The 22,912-nt window shown below is 40.9% G+C and overlaps 1 protein-coding gene and 1 pseudogene across 9 annotated transcripts in view; one reads left to right on the forward strand and one right to left on the reverse strand.

Moving 5' to 3' along the window:
- The window catches only part of BCLAF1 (BCL2 associated transcription factor 1), a 30,885-nt gene extending 27,059 nt beyond the window's left edge, over positions 1-3,826 (reverse strand). For all 9 annotated transcript variants that reach the window (XR_011465392.1, XM_070376742.1, XM_070376740.1 and 6 more), the window contains exon 1: positions 3,671-3,826. The gene's annotated coding sequence lies outside the window, so the exon portion shown is untranslated. The remainder of the gene's footprint in view (positions 1-3,670) is intronic.
- Positions 3,827-15,630: 11,804 nt separating this feature from the next.
- On the forward strand, positions 15,631-22,154 carry LOC106700987 (zinc finger protein 639-like; annotated as a pseudogene).
- The last annotated feature ends 758 nt before the right edge of the window (positions 22,155-22,912 follow it).

Here is a 22,912-nt window from a genome sequence, read left to right on the forward strand (position 1 = left end):
TCCTAGTATACGCTTGCTCCTTGGAAGAAAAGCTATGATTAACCTAGACGGCATATTAAAAAGCAGAGATATTACTTTGCCAACAAAGGTCCGTCTAGTCAAAGCTATTGTTTTTCCAGCAGTCATGTACGGATCTGAGTGCTGAACTGCAAAGAAAGCTGAGCGCCAAAGAACTGATGCTTTGGCATCAATGAAGACTCTTGGAATTCAAGAAGATCCAATCAGTCTATCCTAAAAGAAATCAGCCCTGAATATTCATTGGAAGAACTGATGCTGAAGCTGAAACTCCAATACTTTGGCCACCTGACGCGAAGAATGGACTCATTGGAAAAGACCCTGATGCTGGGAAAGACTGAAGGCAGGAGAAGAGGGTGACAGAGGATGAGATGGTTGGATGGCATCACCGACTTGATGGACATGAGTATGAGTAAGCTCCAGGAGTTGGTGGTGGACTGGGAAGCCTGGCGTGCTGCAGTCCATAGGGTTGCAAAGAGTCGGACACAACTGAGTGCCTGAGCTAAACTAGTATATGGAGAAATACTAGATCAAGTTGAAGGTTTGAAAATTCCGAAATAACACACAAATGTCAACCTGTATTATTATTACATTAATGTTTGTAGATTTTTTTTTCCAGCTGGGGGCAAAGAAAATATTAAATACTTAGTATCAAACACTGGACTGGTTCCAAATTGAGAAAGGAGTACTACATCAAGGCTGTATATTGTCACCCTGCTTATTTAACTTCTATGCAGAGTACATCATGCAAAATGCCAGGATGGATGAAACACAAGCTGGAATCAAGATTGCACGGAGAAATATCAATAACCTCAGATATGCAGATGAGACCACCATTATGGCAGAAAGCAAAGAAGAACTAAAGACCGTCTTGATGAAAGAGAGAAGAGTGAAAAAGTTGGATTAAAACTCAACACTGAAAAACCAAAGATCATGGCATCCAATCCCATCATTTCATGGCAAATAGATGAGGAAACCACGGAAACAGACTTTATTTTCTCGGGCTCCAAAACCACTGCAGATGGTGACTGCATCCATGAAATTAAAAGATGCTTGCTCCTTAGAAGAAAAGCTATGACCAACCTGGACAGCATTATTAAAAAGCAGAGGACATTATTTTGCCAACAAAGGTCCATCTATTCAAAGCTATGGTTTTTCCGGTAGTCATGAATGGATGTGAGAACTGGACCATAAAGAAGGCTGAGCATGGAAGAACTGATGCTTTTGAACTGTGGTATTGGAGAAGACTCGAGGGACCCTGGACTGCAAGGAGATCCAACCAGTCAATCCTAAAGGAAATTAGTCCTGAATATTCATGGGAAGGACTGAAGGAAGCTCCAACACTTAGGCCACCTGATGCGAAAGAGCTGATTTCATTAGAAAAGACTCTGAAACTGGGAAAGAGTGAAGAAGGCAAGAGGAGAAGGGTATGACACAAAACGAGATGGTTCGATGGCATCACCCATTCAATATACATGGATTTGAGCAAGCTCTGGGAGATGGTGAGGACAGGGAAGCCTGGTGTGCTGCAGTCCATGGGGGTCGCAAATAGTTGGACACGACTTAACAACTGAACAACGTTTGTTGACTTTTTTCCAGCTGGGGGCAAAGAAAATATTAACTACTTAACATTCTGGGGCTAACACTGACAACCACTGTTTAAGAAACTTGAACTGAAAAATGAACAAATTCATAACCTACAGCTATAACCTAAACATTTACACTTACCAGTCAGAGACAATTGGACTTCCCAATTCCCTTATCCACTTTTTTGTCACTTAATAAATCACTGTAAATTACATAGCTGTGGTTGTTGTTCAGTTGCTAAGTCGTGTCTGACTCTGCCACCCCATGAACTGAAGCATGCCAGGCTTCCCTGTCCTTCCCCAATGATTCTGAATGCAGCTTCTGAAAAACCCTAATACGAAGTTCTATATATAATAGAAGCGAAAAGACTTTCCATTTCTATTAACACAAGTTGTCACTCACATAGCTAATCTAGTATAGGTAGCCGCCCATATTCAATACACTGAACTAAACCTGAGCCTACCCAAGTCACAAGTTTTCAGAGATCTATCTCCAAGTCCTGAAACACTACTGCTCTTCCAACTCAAGAATCAGCTCTAGCCAAAAAATTTCCTTTGCCACAATTATCTGAATCAAGGAGGATTCCCATGACTACCACAATGTGACAATGAAAGTGTGGTATTCTTAAAACAAGATGCTAACTGCCATCAGTAGACAGGCTTTAGTTTACTCACCTAAAGTAAGTTATTTCGGACACATAATCCTTCCATTCAATTAGTTATCCAAAATTGTCTAGGATCACATAAAACTGCAAATAAACTGGTAGCGTTTCCTCCTATGTAAAGGTTCTTTGTCTAAACTGTAGCCCAACCATTCCAGCTATAGTCCAATCTGAATGAGAATTCACAGTGAGAAATAAACTGTTTTGCCTTTTAATATCCCCCAAATTTAAGAGGCGCTGCTGCACAAAAAAATACAAGACTGAAGGAGCTCATCTCTGTATGTCATTTTTGGTCATATCTACCTCCAAATTTAATTTCAAGTTTTTTCACTTCTAAAATTATACATATATATAAAATAAATAAAGTTTGACTTAGAAAAGTAATTGCCAGTACTGCTGGATTCTGACGAGATACACCTTAAAATTTAAATAAAGCCAACCAAGGATTTATGATGGCAAAGTCCCTAACCTCAACTCACCACTCCCAACCATCCATTTATACCACCAATCGCGGATGCAACTTTTCTCACAAGGTACAGTGGCTAAATCTGCATGAAGGACGTGGCTTAGCGGATACTCCAGAACTGCCCTTTAGCCCCGGAGGTGGCAGGGCCGTCCTTACACCCATCGGCTGAGACCGCTGCCCAAGCTAGTAACTAGGCACCAAATCCTAGAGTCAAGAGTGCACTCTCGCTTCAAATCAGTTACCAGGGGAACCCGAAGAAAAATTTTCCCGCAACCCAGAAAGCCGGAGGCGGATGCCGGGGTCAGAGAGCGCGGAACGAGATCCTAGGACAAACCAGAGTAACAAAATCAAGGCGTAAACCGACCGGGAGCGTGAAGCCTGGGAAAAGGAGTTAAAAGAGGGCGCGAAAAGGGGTTAACCTACCCAAAGCACTTTGTTGCAGGTTAGTTATTTTGTCCAAGCCTCTCAGGCCGGAAAGAAAGGTGGCGATTCCAGCCAATGAGAAACGAACACAAGTTGCACCTCGGACCGCCAGAGGAGCCGTAGGCGGAGAAGGGAGAGAAGAGGAAGCGCGCGTGCGCCGGGGAGAGCTTTCAGTCGGCCACGCGCAGAGGTCCGGACTGAGGAAAATGGGGGAAGGGTTGAAAACGCAGATCTGCGCAGGCGCACGGAAGGCCGCGCGGTCTGTGGGTCTCGAGCCAGGCTCGCAGGCACGCGCGCGCGCACGGTTCTCGCTGCTCACCCCACCCCCCACCTTTTCGGCCCGTAGTGCCTCGAAAGCCTGAGGGAAACTGGCTGGGAAACGCATAAATAACGGCGCAACGTTTCCTGGGCTCTCCTGTCACCGCCAACCCGCCACTACCAACAAAAGATTCAGTAATATTCATTCCTCCTCGATATTCACTGCCTTTTGAGTTATATGGACGCAACGCAAGGCCTACCTGACACGCCGAAGGATGGTTCCCGGGACTTATCTCACCGGTAACTACACAGCGGCCATTTCCCCACTCAAGAACGGGAGGAAAACCATAGAGGTATCTTCGACGCGCTAGCTCCTCTCCGTCACTTCCGATTTGGGGCGTGGCCTCCGGTGCCGCTAAATATCTGACCAAGTCCCACCCACTCCACCGCCCTAAACCCGCTCTCCGGCCGCGGTAAAGATGTTGCCTGAGGCTTTCTGGGAAGTCGCGTGGCTGGTCTCGCGCGATGATCTGGCGGCTCCGCCTTCCGGTCTTCATCAGCCGCCTCCGCCAGGGTGGCGGTAGAAAGTGGGCGGGGTGTTTTGGTGATGTGAGGTCGTGGTTCCCCACCGGGGTATTCGCTGGTCTCTCTGGTTTGCATTGAGCGAACCCTCCTGACCTCTTTTGCCCCTACTTTTGCTCGTCTGGTCTATTTTTTCTGTGGGACCAACTCTGACCAGGCCGGAAACAAAAGGATAATTTCACACTGAGGAAGAGACACGGACTCTATTAGCACATTGCGTCTCTCTGCCCGGAAGCGCCGAGTTTTTTCTCAGACGCCAACTGTAAGCTAGGAAGTGTAGCTTTTTGTTTGATAGAAAATATGCCAGACGCACTTAGAAAGTAGAAAAATGGCCACGATCTGCGTCCGTTTCTTGAGTGGCGTCACACCAACTCTCCCACCCTTAGCGGAGTTCACGCTGCAGTACTCCGAAGTGGCTTAGGCTATCCTGGCGGTTTGCGTCAGAGGTTGCTTCTTGTCCTCGGACGTGGTTAAAGCATTACCACTTAGACGCCTCGAGACGTTGGTTTGAGCATAAAAATAAAGCAAAACACGAAGCTTAACGATCAGTTGTGCTGGTCCAGAAACAACCTAATCTGCCAAAAATATAAACCAGATTATGAATAAGGGAAGCCACATTTTTTCATTTGGATAAAATTTCAAGTAAGAGTCATAGCACATTTTCTATTAAGACTTAGCTGCGCGTAATTCCTTAGGGCCTAAAATCGTTATTACTTTGTTGTTAAGGGACCTGAACTGCCTGAAAGGATTTAAAAGTTCTAATTAGTAACCAGTCTTCTGTCAGTAAATGCAGTCCAGTATTGGGCCCTAGCCGTGGATTTAATACTGTGCTTAGGGCATTCTCTCATCACATCCAATTTACGAGCTCAACTAGAAAAAATACCTCATTTTTATGGGATGTATTCTCGGTTATTTCTTGTACAGCCTGCCCCTCAACCCCTCACCACTGTCAGAATGTGGAAGCAGGAATCTCTGGCCTATGTCGTGCACTGATAAGTCCCAAGCATTCAGCAGGTGCTCAATAAATATTTGTGGAATGGATAAACTATATTAAAAAAAGGAAAAGCCGTTGATGGCTCAATACAACTACTATTCTGCAAGTAAGGGAGGGGGTTGATTTAAAGCTAAAAGCCCTTACCCATTATATCAGGATAAACCACAATCTGACAAGAGTGTTTTATAAGCTAGGATATTATCTTAAGCGTTTCTCTGCAATTCTGTTGCGAATGCATTGAAAACGAAGTCATGTTGCTATCTGAGGCAGTATAACTGCCTTTAAATAACCTGAGGTAATAACTAAGTAGAAGAGACATTGGAACAAATCCTTTAATAAAAAGCAATCCAGGCTTCTTTTGAATTAGGTTCATTTGATATATGACACTTTTATCAATCTCCAAAATTAGAGGATATTGAATTTAGATCATGGTTTATGTACTTCACTGTATTGTTTTCTTTTACTTTCAAAACCTGACATTCCACCAATACAGTTCCATTCTTTGTAATGGAACTTTTTACCCTGTTGAAAATACAAAGAAAGTGGAGAGGAACATGAGAAAATCAAGAGCCCATTTAACAAAAGGACATTGTATAAAAAGAAATTTTCCCAAGAAGAAATAGTAATTGTAAACAAATGACCAACCTTAATAAGATAAATGCCTACAAAAAGAATAATCAATCAGTAAGCTAAATTTAACTTATAGGTCATTGATAGTTTACTCTATGTTTATAAAACTCTTTCCTTAGGGTTTTGGTTTGTTTCATTTAAGGTAACTTGAAAGAGAGAACAAGAAAGGACTTGCTATCTGAAAATGGTGTTGGAAGGTTAGACTTGGAAGGCAGACTCCCTCCTTCTACTGGTTTTGTCTTTTTAGGCTGAACAACATTGGAACTGTTTTCTCATTTGGGGAAATTAAAGTTGAAGGGGAATTTGGAGGGCGTGTTCCCACTCCCTGAGAATAGTAACTGTTGCTAACCCATTAGTAGTGGGAAGCAGGCAAAACAAAGTTGGGCCAAAAGAGTTTAGGTTATGTAGGCTGGGGGGCTGTGAGTGGTTGGCTATTGTTTCTGCTACCTCCTCAGTTCCTATCCTTCCCAAGGCTTTGTATTGATTTCTTTTTGTGTGTGTGTGTGATAAAATGTATCCTGATACTTGGAGCTAGCTGATATTTCAGTAAATTTCTGAATGAGCTAACCAGAGTTGGTTTCTGTTCCTCACAAACAAGAACCCTCAACTGCATGCTGTGTTTTGGGTAGAGACATTTTCTATTTATGAGGATATTTTCCCAAATGGTCTGGCATTTTTCCGTATCTGTACAATTGAAATGGTCCCCTTGCCAAATCTATTTCACTTCCTACTGGTGAGCACAAGTTGACTGGGTTCCACCCTCCTCCACCCCCCCCCCCACTCTTTCTATCCTCGATTTGCCTGCTGCGAACATGGAAGTTGTTTTTTCCCCAAGATTTAAAATTACCAAAATTATATATTCAAGAATTATTTATTACACTATTGTTCTTTAATATTCATTAAAAAAAATTGAAATATCAAAATATGACTGTTAAGCATTGTTCTTAAGTCCCACCAAGATTAATGTGCATCTTTCTCACAAAGATTATTGCAATAAATGTAATACTTTCAAAGTTTTCATAAGAAATACTTGCCCACAGATTATGCCAGCTGGCTATTTAATCTAGCTATTAAAGAGCAGAGAGGAAAGGCCACCAAAAGTGAGGTAATGGAATTATTATTAGCTTTATCACCAAAAACCATTTCTTCCTTGAGAGAGGTTATAGGAGGAGCAGAACATTCTTTGTTGAAATTCTTTAGGGTTCAGTCCTGAGTCATCTCTTGTCTTTCTATATCTGTCATCCTGTGATTTTAAGTATCATCTTTGTACTTTATCTCAAAACTGGAATTCTTTGAACCACAGACCCACACATACTTGACTTCATACCTTGTCTTTCTTCTTGGAGGTTTCACACACATCTCAAACCTAATATTAAGAATGGAATTCCTGGGACTTCCCTGGTGATCCAGTGGCTAAAACTAAATTGGTTTAGTTTTAAATGCTCCCAATGCAGGAGGTCTGAATTTGTCCCTGGTGGGGGAACTAGATCCTGCATGCCGAAACTAAGACCCAGTGCATCTAAATAAATAAATGAAAATGTTAGAAAAAAATGAAATTTCTAATTTCCTTTCTTTCTCCCAACCTGTTTATTGTTTCCTTCCCTATTATTCTCTCCAATCTTCCCAACTATTATAACACTATCAAAATCCAGTGAATTAAGGTCAAAATCTAGGGAGCAACACTATTTCCTCTTTCCCTGAATTTTTAATCCAATAAATAAGCTGAGACCTGTCAATCCATTTCCAAAATACATTTACAATTATTTGCATTTTCCTTTTCTCACAATTATCATTGTTATCTCACTTAAACTAAAACAGCCTCCTAGCTGGTCTCCCTGCCCACTGTCAGTCCATTTCTCAGAGAGAACTTGAATGATCCCTTTCAAATAAATCATGCCATATCTCTGATTACAATCGTAACCTTCCACTGCAGCTGGATTGAAATCCAAACTACTTATGTAGCTTATCCACTATATATACATAACCACTTATGTACCACGACCTGCACTTATCTATTTATTCTCACCTGGAACCACCTTCCTCTTGATTAATTATGTTCACTACCATTCTTTCCATTCCAGAAACAGAAGGTGATCTTTTCTGCTCCAGGGAATTTCAACATTTATACATTTATTTAAAGAGGAGAGGAACCAGTAAGGAGATTGAGAAAAAACAGCCAGGGAGGTAGAAGACAAAATCAAATGTAGTAGTTTCTCTGTTACTGTATAACAAAACGTAGCAACTTTAAACAATAATTTCACAGTGTCTGTGGGTCAGGAATCTGGAGGGGTTATCTGCCTGATTCTGGCTCAGGGTCTCTCATGAAGTTGCAGTGAAGTTGTCAGCTGAGACTGCAAACATCTGAAGTCTGGAGATGCACTCCACAATCACTCATGTGAACGTTGGCAGGAGACCTCAGTTCCCAATCACATGGACCTCTGCACGGGTTGCCTCAGTGTCCTCATGCTATAGCTGGCTTCCCCCAGTTAATGATGGGAGAAAGGGGAGTCCAAGACAGAAGTTGTTACCTTTATAAGCTAATCTCAGAAGTGACACCATCACTCTACTATATTTTATTGGCTGTTCAGACCTAACCCTGGTGCAGTGTGAAAGCAGACTAAAGAAAGGTGTGGATACCAGAAAGTGGAGATCATTGGAGACCATCTCGGAGGTTGTCTTTGAAGCCAAAAGAAGCATGTGCTTAAGTGTGTGAAGTCAAAAAGACAAGGACAGTGGGCTTCTGTGCCACTTAGTCTGCAAGAAACACTACATGAGTGCAATAATTAACACCCAGCTGAACTGAACTGAATGAGAATTCTGAAACATAAGCAACTCCAGCACCTACCAGCTATTTCAACTCACATTCATCCTCTGTTCATGTTACAGCTTTCCTTCTGATTTCAGATTTCTCTCCTGCCTCTTCACAACAGCTCACAGCTTTCTTGATACTCATTTCTACAAGTAAACCAGGTGTTTTTAAAATAAAATAGTATTTTAGTATTTATGTGTTTCTTAACCACTTAACATGTATGAAACTCTGCTACCATACTTGCTAGGTTCCTATTTTTTTTCACATGTAACTGATGAAGTTTTTGAGTATTATATCCTAAGTCTATTTTTGCCAAAAGCCCTGTGATTTTTATTGTTATTTTGCCTAGCACATTACCTTTTTAAAAAAAAATTTTTATTGAGGTGTAGTTGACTTACAAGGTTGTGTTAGTTTCAGATGTACAGCAAAGTAATTCAATCATATATACATATGTGTATATATATGTAGCTACATATATGTATACATTCTTTTTCAGATTCTTTTCTATTATAGGTTGTTGTTGATCGATCTCTAAGTCGTATCCAACTCTTTGCAACCCCATGAACTGCAGCACACCAGGCCTCCCTGTCCTTCACTGTCTCCAAGAGTTTGCTCAAACTCATGTCAATTCAGTCAGTGATGCCATCCATCTCATCTTCTGTTACTCTTTTCTCTTGCTTTCACTTCTTTTTGCCTTGGGAGAGTGACCTAAGAAAACAATGCTATGATTTATGTCAGAGTATGTTTTGCCTATATTCTCTTCTAGGAGTTTTATAGTATGTCTTTTTTTGTTTTTAATATGTATTTATTTGGCTGTACTGAGTCTTAGTTGCAGCATGTAGAATCTTAGTTGTGATGCGTCAAATCTTATTTCCCCGACCAGGGATCCACCCTGGGCCCCCTGCATTGAGAGCATGGAGTCTTAGCCATTCTACCACCAGGCAAGTGTCATATGGTGTCATTAGTGGCTTATATTTAAGTCTTTAAGCCATTTTGAGTTTATTTTTGTGTATGATGTGAGGGAGTGTTCTAACCTCATTGATTTACCTGCAGCCATCCAACTTTCCCAGCAGCCATCCAACTTTCCTAGCATTGCTTGCTAAAGAGATCGTCTTTTCTCAGTTGTATGTTCTTACCTCTTTTGTCACAGATTAACTGACTGTACATGTGTATGTTTATTTCTGGGCCCTAGCACATGAATTTTTATGAACACACATGTTTCACTATGGCAGAACTGACTATATAACATTCAATAAATAGTCCCAGTTTTAACAATAAGGAAATTGAACCTTGCAGAAGTAGAGTATCTTGCCAAAGTCACATGTCAACTAAATTTATCAAATGTCCATCCGGCTCTAAAGACTACCATCTTTTCACAGCAGTTTTAACCATGTAAATACTATTAGTAGAGGTAATATTAGATCAACCTGACCTTGTACTGTTCCTCTTATATGCAAGTTGGTTAATAGTTCCCATATATCTGATTCTAAGTAATAAGATACATAGTCTAGCATATGTACACATGCATATATATTTATCTGAACATTCTCTTATTACCCCAAAGTAAACAAATTTAGAAATTTAAGGGACTTTTCTGGTGGTCCAGTGGCTAAGACTCTGCATTCCCAATGCAGGAAGCCAAGATCTGATCCTTAGTCAAAGAACTAGACCCCACATGCCACAAACAAGAATTCGTATGCCACAACTAAAGATCCTGCATGCTGCAATGAAGACCTGATGCAGCCAAATAAATAAAATAAATTTTTAAAAAAATTTCAGTGTCCAAGTAATGATTAAATGGTCTTGATAGAGAAATGATGCATAATATAGTTCTATCTTAAGTAGAACTGTAATTTTAAGTATTAGTGTTTTATGTCTTTTCAAATTTCCTTTTGTATTTATGCATTTAAAGCACAAGATAAGTAATAACATTACCCTGACCTGCTGTACTTTCTCAGCAATGACATTGTTGGAATTATCCAGCTCTAACTCTAACATGCACCACGCATCACATGTACCACAAAACTATTCGCATTAGGGGAGGCTAAGTAGTTCCCAGATCTGGGCCACAGTTATATGCTGCACCAGGCTGTTCAAAAGGATAAATGTGAAATGAAAATCTATTTGAGGGTTTCAGGCTGGTATATTTATTAGTGCCTTAAGAAAAGCCAAGAGGGGGCGGGTAACAAAATGCACAGAAATTGTGAATTCATTGTGTCAAGGGGACTATAGGGTAATGATATCTGCATTCAAGCCTAGACAGCTCAAGGATGAATTTAAGGTGCATATTAACTGGAAATTAAATGTTTAAAGCATTAGAAAAATGAGACACTAAGGGTGTATACAATGGGATGACAGGTGTGGAAGAGGAAGCAGAATTAAATAATCTCTCTGAGAAGATGGCTCAGTTATAAATATATAAATTGCCTGCAGGGAAGGCATATGCCCTCCAACTTTTCAGAGATAAATGATTGTGTCAATGTCAAAAAATGATTGAAATTTGAAAAGTAGATAAAGTCAACTAGATGAATTTTGATGCCATGTTTTATTCTGTTATTCAGCACAATTTTTCATCAAGACAGAAAATAAATTATCAGTGCCACACCTGAATCTTCTCTTCCTCCAAACCTTAGGCTATGCTTTGTTTATGAAAATACCTGATTTTTGCCCCATGAAACTGAAAGGAAGTAAAAAGTAAATGTAAGGGAAATAAATATTCATCTAGGTTTTAAAGTTACTGGGAGTTGTCAGATAAATCCAAGTCATAAGAAAAGTTCTGGCCATCTTTGTAGATGGTTTGCTCTTTCCAATATAAGTTATATAATCTTATACAGGGTCATAATAATTTTATACTTTAGATGGTCTACAAACATTATCAGAGACCCAACAGTTTAACTCCATTCTATAGCTTTTCATAAAGAAAACTGCATTAGAATTTTATAATAAAGTAATAAAATTATATGAGTATATATATATATATTATCATTCTGTAACTAATTTCAATGTAGCACAACACTTTTTCTTTTTTTAATTTATTTTATTTATGTATTTTTGGCTGCACTGGGTCTTTGTTGCTGTGCATGGGCTTTCTCTAGTTGCGGCAAGCTTTTCTGTATATTCTAAAACTTTTACAATAAGCACTGCTATTATAATACAAATTTGTCTTCACTTTAGACCATTTAGTTTTACTTAAGTTGCATAAGATAATGAGGAGCTAAGAACTAAGTAAGAAAAGATTTTTTTTTTGTATGTGGTTCTTATAAATCATGGTCAAAATTATACTTTAATAGAGGAAAATGAAATATTCATTAGTAAATCACCATTTTGATCAATCTAGTTCTAAATTACTGCTGGGGGATATTTGCTTCCAGAGAGAATTGTTGTTTCTTTTTTTTTTTTTCTGGAGTGCCCTATAGTGCTGTTTTTGCTTAATGAATCTTCTCTTGAACAGTGAAAGGGAGTACTATATAGTTCAGTAAGAAAACTATAAGTGTTACATGGTTCGCTTCCATTTAAAAGGAATCTTTATGCTGAATTCCAACCAGCCATTATATATATGCCTAAAAATGACTTGATCTTTTGCAAGACAATTATTTTCAAAATTCATTTTGTCATACTAGGATCTGGCTAGTTAGGTTGAAATTAACACCACTGGCTCATCTTTAAAATTCAATTTAGAAAGAATTGTAAAATCACAGACCCGACTTTGTTTTCTTAGTGGTTGTACCATTTTTTTTTAATGTCCATGACAACAAAACCCCTTCAACCTTGTACTGCTGCTGCTGCTGCTGCTAAGTCGCTTCAGTCATGTCCGACCCTGTGGGACCCCATAGACGGCAACCTACCAGGCTCCCCCGTCCCTGGGATTCTCCAGACAAGAACACTGGAGTGGGTCACCGTTTCCTTCTCCAGTGCAAGAAAGTGAAAAGTGAAAGTGAAGACGCTCAGTCGTGTCCGACTCTTAGCGACCCCATGGACTGCAGCCTACCAGGCTTCTCAGTCCATGGGATTTTCCAGGCAAGAGTACTGGACTGGGTTGCCATTGCCTTCTCCCAACCTTGTACTATAACTAGGTTAATTTCTTTTAACACAAACCCATCCAGAAGCTTTACCTAGATACCTTCAGTCTTTCAGACTCCATTACTTGTCCCAGGGAGATATTTCTGCCAATGGGATGTGGGATGATCTGTTGTCCCTGTGATGAGATGCTCATTGTTTGAACACAAGTTCATTAACGTGCTTAAATATCTTTTAGGAGCATGAGCCATAAAAATATTGATTATTATTGATTATTTACAATTTATTCATAAGGATCCAGCTGGCAACCATCTGGTGTATAAAACTGAAACCTGAAGAAAAAAATAAAAGTCACTGGAATAATATAATTTAGTCTCTACATGTCTTTATTACATGTACATATTAAGTTAGTGAATTAGATGATAGTGGAATGAGATGAATGCTCTAAAATAGCAGATAAATTTATGGAATTTAACACAAAGGTAAGTTAAAATTTTACTCAAAAGTGTATGTTGAAGGACAAAATAAAGTAGAAATAATATTGTAATTAATTGGCAAATGTATTAGGGAGTATAGGATAGGCTGTAGTACCAAATGGACTTCCCTAATGGCTCATTGGGGCTTCCTTCATAGCTTAGTTGGTAAAGAATCTACCTGCAATGCAGGAGACCCAGGTTTGATTCCTGGGTCGGAAAGATCCCCTGGAGAAGGAAGTGGCAACCCACTCCAGTATTCTTGCCTAGAGGATCCCATGGACAGAGGAGCCTGGCAGGCTGTAGTCCACGGCAAAGAGTCAGACTTGACTTATCGACTAAAGAGAGAGAGAGAGAATGGCTCATTGGTAAAGAATCTGCCTGTCAATGCAGGAGACATAGGTTTGATCCCTGGGTTGGGAAGATCCCCTGGAGAAGGAAATGGCAACCCACTCCAGATTCTTGCCTGGGAAACCCTGTGACAGGCCCCTGGTGGGCTATAGTCCACAGGGTCACAAAAGAGTTGGACAAAACTTAGGGACTAGACAACAAATAGTTTTAATAACAAATAGACTCTATATAATGGCTCACACATGATAGAGGCTTTCTCTCTCTCAACAGATCAAGGCAATTGTAATGGTTTGATAACTATTTCCTCAAGTAGTGATTTGGGGTACTAAGCTATCTGGGGCTCTCCAATCTCATAGGGTCATTGGCTAGAATTCAAGAGTCTGCTAACCTCCAAAGGATTCATGGATAGAATTCAGGGCTGCCCATATATTTGCAAGGGAAAAGTTACATCACTGTTAATTTCAAACCAAAATTTGTCCTTTCCTTTAATTATAAATATAGGCAAGAACCACAGAAACTATTAGCAGTACTTGCATCTTTGTAACAAACAAATCATAGATTTTTTAAATCATCACTGTTGTTGCCAAACTTTCAAAGAATCACTTATACTCAGCACACTTTCAAAATTGCAGTGGTTATTAGACTTTCCTCTAGATCTTGTATTTTAATACAAAACAAAAACAAAAAAATCATTGTGGTATGCAGGCTTTTGCATGGCCCCCAGTTTCCTGGCATTCGCACCTTTGTGTAATACTCTTCTAGTGAATAGATTCTGGTAAAAGTGATTCTATGTCATTTCTGAGATTAGGCTATAACATTTCAATGGATTCTGTGCCCTTTCTTTGAGTGCTTGCTCTTGGGGAGGTCATGCTGCCATGACATGAGAACTCTGTGGAGGAATGGATGTGACAAAGGACTGAAACCTGCCAACAGCTGTTTGAGCAAGCTTAGCAGTGGGTCTTTCCCCGACTCGAGCTTCCAGATGATTGCATTCCTAATTGTCACCTTGAATGTAGCCTTTTGAAAGACTCTGGACCAGAACTGCCCAGTTAAGCTGCTCCTGACCCACAGAAACCATGAAAAAAATTTGTTTTATGGTAATTTGTTACATAGTGATAGATAATGAATATACTCAGATATATTATGTATTACTGATTTTCTAAATAGTCTAATAATTTTATTTAATATAGTTTGTTTCCTTTATAATTCTAGATTTGTATACATTTAACAAACATTCTGCAAAGGGATTCAGAGGCTTTTAATGTGTGCCAAAGGAATCCATAGTACAGTAAAGATTACAAGGCTCATTATTGCTCTATGACAACCAGCAAAAGAAAAAAGGGGTACAGAGGAAGTATACTTTTTTATATTGGCCTAGAAGAAGACATCATTTCTGATCACATTTTATTGGTGTGGACTAGTCACATGACCACAACTTGACCCAATGAGGGCTGGGAAATGTAGTTCCTGGTGAACGGCCATTTGCTAGCCATTGCTCCATGTAAGAGGAGGATATGGTCTAATGGATAGTGCCAGAACAAATGCCCAAAATATGAAGAAAAGCAATGAAAATAATATGTACTAGAGTAGAATGTTAAAGCTCATTTGAAAATTGAACAGAGTCAAATGAAAGAAGCAGATGGTAATGACAAACCATTTTCTGTGAAGTGATTTTTATTCCAAATGATAAGACATCTGTAAATCTAAAGATGCGAAGAACTAATTTGGGTTTACCATCTAGATCAGAAAATAAGAAATCAAAATCTTTAGCGTACCTTAAAAATAAAATTTTGAGGTTATGAACATAGAATCTTAATTTTTCTGAATAAACTAAACAAGGATGTGATAGGATTGTTGGTGATTCATTTAGTCAATAAACATCTGCTGAGGGCCTACTATGTAACAGAGATTGTAGGAAGTACTGGGGAAAATGAGAGGACTAAAACTGAGACAAGACCCAGAGAGCCTAGGATAAGGGAAATGGCTCAGCCAAGTAAATCCATAATGTCTTCTGCTCAGTACTGTGACATACATAACCACAGAGTGCTAAAAGCAGTACACTGACAGCAGAATAATTCTTAATTACTTGTTTCATTTCAACATGCCTTGAGCTAAGATGATCAAATTAAATTGGAATGTCAAGCTCTAGTTGTTAAATAGGGTAAGATTCCTCTGGGGATCATTTATCAGGCCTTCCCAGAATCCCTAAATCCACAAAGTAAAGCTGTCCATCAGTATTCATAGAAAAGAGTCCAATCCTCTGCTGATGGGGGCATGGCAACAAAGAATTCTTGGAGGTCCACCATGGGGTTCCATGCATGAAGTGTTCAGGTGAAACAATATGTACCCGCCAACATTTTCAAGATGGCCAATGACCAATTAATGGAGAAAAATCCAGACACAGGGAAACTAGGCTGCCAAGAGTTAATCGGTATTGGGGGCTTCCCTGATGGCTCAATGGGTAAAGAATCTGCCTACAATGCTGAAGACACAGGCGACTCAGATTCAATCCCTGGGTCGGGAAGATCTCCTAGAAGAGGAAATGGCAATCCACTCCAGTATTCTTGCCTGGAAAATCCCATGGACAGAGGAGCCTGATGGGCTATCATCCAAAGTGTCACAGCAATTCAGACATGGCTGAGCAACTGAGCATGCATCTTTGAGATTAATTAGGCAAACCTATTCTTTCCTTGGATGGTGGCAGCCCCATGCTCAGGTACGTGGCTTGATGAGTAGATGAACAGAATGCAGGCTGGGTCCCAGTCCCATGTCACCCCCAGCTGCACATTCTGGTGCAGACAGTAATCTACATAATCTACTGTCGTGGCAGAGGCTCTTGCATGAAAGTTCCTCGGTAAAACAACATGTCTCCCCACTACATCTTTTTTCTGAAGATTTCTCCCTTTGTTTCCCTCACCTTAACAACTTGAGTTTTTAGCACCATGTCTATTATCCTTATGCAGCCAACAGGACAACACAAGAATTATACTCAGTTTTATGATGTTGAATATTCATTCAACAAATATTTATTGATCAGTTGTTCCTTGGGTGAAGAAATTGAGTATTATGCATATGACAAGGATAAGAAATGAATTATCTCATCAAACACAAGTAACTTGATGCCAAATAACTTATAAAATCATATCTCATTAAAACAGGCTTTGCCATTGCATCGATCAGAAAAAAATACAGGAATGAGGGAGTGCTTGTCATAGTTCTATTTAAAGAAACATTTAATTTTCAAGAAGTCCTCTTCAAAAGGATCTAGCTGACTCTTAGAAAGATACTAATCCTGACATTCTGCCCAACTGACAGCATTTTGCCTCTGTAAGTAATCCAGACCCTTCCTTTGGTCAATAGTTTAAAGTTGTTCTCAAGCCTGGTGTCAGCACCCTGGTGAGTTGCAATCAGTTGTACAACATTTTGAATGTAACTTTTTTTTTATCAATGTGAACTGAGATGCTCTTTCCTTTTCCTTTTATCAAAGAGAAGCATGATGATGGGGGAACAGCTGGAATCATCATTCATCCCAGGTGACTATAACAGAGCAAATGATTCTGGAAACAGCAGCAGCCTCACCCAGGGGACTTATTAGACATGCAAATTCTGTTCTTTCCACAGAACCACTGGATTAGAAATTCTGGGATGAGGTCCAGCAAACTGTGGTTTAACAAACCTTCCAGGTGACTGTAATATACACTCGAGTTTGAGAACTACTGTAATAGACCCATTCCTGGTTGATTAAATTATCCTTATATTGTAAATAAGATCAAGAAAGAATCAAATGCTGCTTTACATGATAGGCTATTATTTCACAGATCGCCTGGAGTAGGAAATGGCAACCCACACCAGGATTCTTGCCTGGGAAATTCTCATGGACTGAGGAGCCAAGTGGGTTACAGTCCACGGGGTTGCAAAGAGTCAGACATGACTGAGTGAGCACAATTTCACAGGATAAAAGTCATGCTAATAGAAATATGAAATAGAAATCTGGATAATGGAGAAAGATTAGTATTTGCAGAGGCAGTTGTATGTGCACCTAGGTAATTTGAGGCAGAGAGGGAAGATTGGCTGTAGCCGTCTCTGGTGGAAAGATTGAACTACCTGCCATCTCCTCTCTACTCTAACTCTTGAGTCTTAGAAGTCATCAAAACCCTCCACTCTCGGGGCTTCTCTGTCAGTGCAAGGACAGCCTGCAGTGCAGGGACCTTAGTTATGTACTGTATAATCAGTTATGTACTGTATAGTCAGACCACTCTAGATGGCTGTTCTCTTGGTCTTTGAGCCCTTGCTTTACCTATACCCTACTCACATGAATGTGCTTGCCCCCTGCCTCTTAGGCCAGAATGGCTCCACCTGCTAGTTTATTAAAGGAAAACACCTTCTGATGCTCAAGGAGCAATGAGGGAAGTGCCTCAGTTGCTGGTTTCCCTGGTTGCTGATGAGCCAATAGCTGACATCAGTTCCCCCTGTAAATGGCAGGCTCCTCCCCCACATCTGCTGTGGCAAAGATGGCTGCTGTGTCCTGCTTACTGTCTGCCGCACATGGCAGTGTGTCACTCCAGGACCTTGCTTCAGATGGGTAAGATTCCCGACCTATGGAGCCATTTATATCTGGGTCACTGTCTCTGAGCTCTTTCTTCAGTCTTGAGGTTGGGCAACTACAAGGCTTGCAGGCCAAGGGGTGTAGCCCAACAATTGCTGAGCCAGCCAAGAGGCTGAGGAAACTCCTGGGGAACGCCAAGGCACCAGGAAATAAGGACATAAGGACGGGGAACAGAAAGCTGTGGGGGTGATGCCAAGGTGGCCGTCCACTAGCATCTGGGGACCTGTGACAGGTGTCTACTGGGAGAGATAGCTTTCTCTTCCATTATATTGGTGATATTCTGTTAACCTCAGTCTTTTCCCAGCTTAAAAGTAGCAGCTCCATCCTCATGGTTCATCTCATTGTACGGGGTAGGCTTCACATAGACAAAATACAAGGACCTGGGTTAGCTACAAAAGACAACCATACACTGAACCCATCACCCCTAAACAATTACAGACACAGGCTTTAGGGACATGGACTTAGGAGCAGGTTTGTAGGGCTTGGTTGGGACCTGTGGCAATGGTAAAATAGTAAGAGTACCTTGGGTTTCTGACTTTAGCTACAGAAGGGGGCAAAGCAGTGATACAGCGTGATAACAGCTATTGTTCCCTGTGTCGTCTGCAATGCGTTACAACAGGTGGAAGATATTACAAAAGGCCTGCCTGAGTCCTCAGGCAATGCAAAAAAAACAGTGAATGGAGTCTAGAACAGCTGTGTGTGTCATCAGAACCCCCATACGACCCCTGTGACTATAAGGGTCATTCAGGATAGGTAGGGAAGGAGTATATGATCGGGCCATGCAAGATGGCTATTCTCTTGCTCTTTGAGCCCCCTGCTTAACCAGTCCCTGCTTCACCTGTGCCCTGTTCTCATAAGCATGCTTGCCCCTTAGGCCAGAAGAGCTCCATCTGCTAATTTATTAAAGGGCAATATCTACTCTTGTGATGGTCATTAACCCAAGGGGCAATGAGGGACGTGCCTCAGCTGCTGGTTTCCCTGGTAGCTGATGAGCCAACCTGATGTCAATTATTTGTATAAATAGTAGCCTTTTCCCTCCAGGTAGCGAAGACTGCTCCCATGTCTTGTCCACAGTCTGTTACATGTGGATTCTCCAGGACCTGCTTGAGGTATGTAAGACCTCCCATCTATTAAGCCTTTGATGTCTCTGTCGCTATCTCTGGGTTCTTTTTCAGTCTCAAGGCTGGGCAACTACAAAACTTGCAGAGCTGTGGGGTGTAGCCCAACATACATACTGCTATATCCATTAGTTGATATCTATGTTTTTACCAAAATTTAGTATCTATCTCTCCTCACCATTTTTAACTCTTAGTGTCTCTTTGCTTACTTTCCAAAAAAGCTTTTTCTGCTCCTTTGCTTTCTTGCAACAATGGCTCCTCCTCCTTTGCCACCTTTTCCTTCAGCTGATCATCTCCCACTACTCATGCTAGGGGCGCATCTTTGTGTCCATCTCCAGTGTCTCACCCACCTTCCTCATCCCAAGCCACTAGCGAGCAAAACATTGTAAAAAGCAGTGGCCTATGTGAGACTTCCCTGGCGGTCCAGTGGCTGAGATTCCACATTCCCAATGCAGGGGCCCCGGGTTTGCTTCCTGGTCAGGGAACTAGATCCCACACGTCACAGCTAAGAAAGTTCACATGCTGCAACTAAGACCTGGTGCAGCCAAAAAATAAATAAAAATATTTTAAAAAGCAGTGTCCTGCAGCACCAACTAGCTATAATATAGATGCATAAGTCCTCCCCACATGTGTGCATGCTAAGTTGCTCATTCGTGTCTCTTTGTGACCCTATGGACTTCAGCCTACCAGGCTCCTCTGTCCATGGGATTTTCCAGGCAGGAATACTGGGTTGCCATGCCCTCCTCCAGGGGATCTTCCCAACCCAGGGATCGAATCCATGTCTCTTATGTCTCCTGCATTGGCAGGTGGGTTCTTTACCACTAGTGCCTCCTGGGAAGCCCAGTCTTCCCCACCCCCACCTTTAAATCAAGTCTTGTGGGCCAGCCTACCTGAGGTACTCAGTAAGCATGATTCCATAAACATGTGTGCAGACACGATTGGAATAGTCTGCTTTCTTGTTCTCTGAGACCAACCTTTTTCAGTCAGTATGATGTCTGTTTTATTACCTTGCATTTGTTTAGGACTTGAATTCTTCCTAGCTGGAAAATGCTAGAAGTTCTAAAAAAAAGAAACTTGATGTTCTTTAAAATACTGTATTATAGGGCCCAGTGGAGCACCAACCTGAGCAGGGCCGCCCCTCTGCCCACGCTCGGGCCTCTTGGCCGCTGCCTCGCAGCTGCGCCTGGGCTGGTCGGGTACCCCCGGGTACTGGAATATTTCACCATCTGTGAAAATTTCCCTGTAATTCAGTTTTCCTCACTCCAGTATTACGAATTACACCAAATTAAAAAGATACGAATGAATATCCTAAAAAAAGAAAAAGGAAAACTTTACATCCTTCTCATTATTCAGATTCTTCTGGAATAAGCAGAATTGCAGATGGATTGAATGGAAGTTCTTCTGATCATTGTTACAGTGTATGTTCTGTGAGATAACCAGACTTAAATTGACAGCAAAATCTTTGATTCTGATACAGAGATGTCAAATGAATTGCCAAAATTTACAGATGGAATATAGGCCAGAAACAGAAATTAAAACTACCTGGTTTCCAGTCCTGTACTTAGACTTCTAGACCACACTGCCTTTCCTACAGAAAAATCTGCTGATATTGAAATTTGTGATGAAAGACTGTGCTCCCCTGAATCACTCCACCAGCAAACCCAAGAGGAGAGCCCCCTAGAAGTTCAGACTGCTGAAGGTGTTCCAGTTGCCGCAGAAGTGCATGCAATTTCTGAAGACTATGATATAGAGACAGGAAACAATTCCTCTGACAGATTCCAAGCCCAAACTGATGAAAAGCCACCAGCTGAACTTTGCAAAATTGTTGACAAGAGCTGAGCTTTGAATGTGACTGCACAGCAGAAATGGCCTTTACTGGGAGCTGGCAATGGTGGCCTCTATAAATGTGAACTCTTTGAGTTCAACAGCAAATATTTTTCCGATTTAAAGCAGGTGTATGATCTTGAAGCACAAGCGTACTGATTCAAACGTGTGTCGAGTATGCAAAGAGAGTTTCTCTACCAACATGCTTCTGATCGAACATGCCAACCTGCATGAAGAGGATCCCTACATTTATAAATAGTGTGATTATAAGACAGTAATTTTTGAGAACTTCAGACAGCACGTTGCAGACACCCATTTTAGTGATCACCTTTATTGGTGTAAGTAATGTGACATACAGTTCTCTTCAAGCAGTGAACTCTACCTACATTTCCAGGAGCAGCTGTGATGAACAGTACTTGTGTCTGTTCTGTGAACATGAAACGAATGATCCAGAAGACTTGCATGGCCTTGTGGTAAACAAGCATGCGTGTACATTAATAGAGTTAAGTGATAAGTATAACAATGGAGAACATGGACAGTATAGCTTCTTAAGCAAAATCACATTTGACAAATGTAAAAACTTCTTTGTTTGTCAAGTGTGTGGGTTTCGGAGTAGACTTCATACAAATGTTAACAGACATGTTGCTACTAAACACAGTAAAATTTTTCCTCATGTTTATGATGACTGTGGGAAAGGCTTCTCACGTATGCTGCTGCTAAGTCACATCAGTCGTGTCCGACTCTGTGTGACCCCACAGACGGCAGCCCACCAGGCTCCTCTGTCCCTGGGATTCTCCAGGCAAGAATACTGGAGTGGGTTGCCATTTTCTTCTCCATCTCAAGTATGCTGCTGCTGCTGCTGCTGTGTCGCTTCAGTCGTGTCCGACTCTGTGTGACCCCATAGATGGCAGCCCACCAGGCTCCCCTGTCCCTGGGATTCTCCAGGCAAGAACACTGGAGTGGGTTGCCATTTCCTTCTCCAATGCATGAAAGTGAAAAGTGAAAGTGAAGTCTCTCAGTCGTGTCCGACTCTTAGCGACCCCATGGACTGCAGCCTACCAGGCTCCTCCGTCCATGGGATTTTCCAAGCAAGAGTACTGGAGTGGGGTGCCATTGCCTTCTCCATCAAGTATGCTAGAATATTGCAAACATTTAAATTCATTTATCTGAAGGGATTTATTTATTCAATACTGTGAATATTCAACAGGACAGATTGAAGATCTTAAAATTCATCTGGATTTCAAGTATTTGGCTGATTTACCTCACAAATGTAGTGACTGATGAGGTTTGGACATAAAAGGGAGTTAATAAGTCACCTTCCAGTCTATGAAACAACTTGATTATTCTCTTTAACTTCTATAAAGTTGATGTGAAATAATAAATTTGACTTTTTTGGAGGAAAAAAAATATTATAGCCTTTTGGATTTCCTCTGTTAACATGTGAGCCAGCAGGGCAAGTGGACTGCATACCTACTGTGTGCTTTTCACATACCTTTTTGATGTGCAAACTATGTGTTACTCAAAACACTTGATATATAACTTATGAATGCATGCCTTTTTAGAATGACAGGTAGGATGACTATTTTATAGGCAATAGGAAAGATGTTGATAAAGAAAATTCCAGATCACTGACTTCTTAAAGTATTTGAGATCTGGTAGATCTATTTCTATACTTGTGTTCTTGGAATAAGCCTACAGCTTTCCTCTGAAAATGTGAAAATACTGCTAAAATTTAGCATAATAGATTCTGCAGAGGCCATTTTTTGCCTTTAGCCAAATTGCTGCTTAAATGAGAGTCATTAAGAAATGGCAGATTCTCTCATCTTTTCTACATCAAGTTCTGTAGTACCAAAAAACCTAAATGGGTTATATAAGAAAATGTCCTTTTGCATAAGAAATGCATTCTAAAGGAGTAGGCCATCTGCAGCTCACTCATATGAATAGAGTGTTGTTTTAGTTGCTCAGTCATGTCGTACTCTTTGCAACCCCATGGACTGTAGCCCACCAGGCTCCTCTGTCTATGGGATTTCCCAGGCAAGAATACTGGACTGGGTTGCCATTTCCTTCCCCCAAGGATCTTCCCGACCCAGGGGTTGAA

The sequence above is a fragment of the Bos mutus genome, chromosome 9 (genome assembly GCF_027580195.1).
Source record: "Bos mutus isolate GX-2022 chromosome 9, NWIPB_WYAK_1.1, whole genome shotgun sequence".
Taxonomy (NCBI): domain Eukaryota; kingdom Metazoa; phylum Chordata; class Mammalia; order Artiodactyla; family Bovidae; genus Bos; species Bos mutus.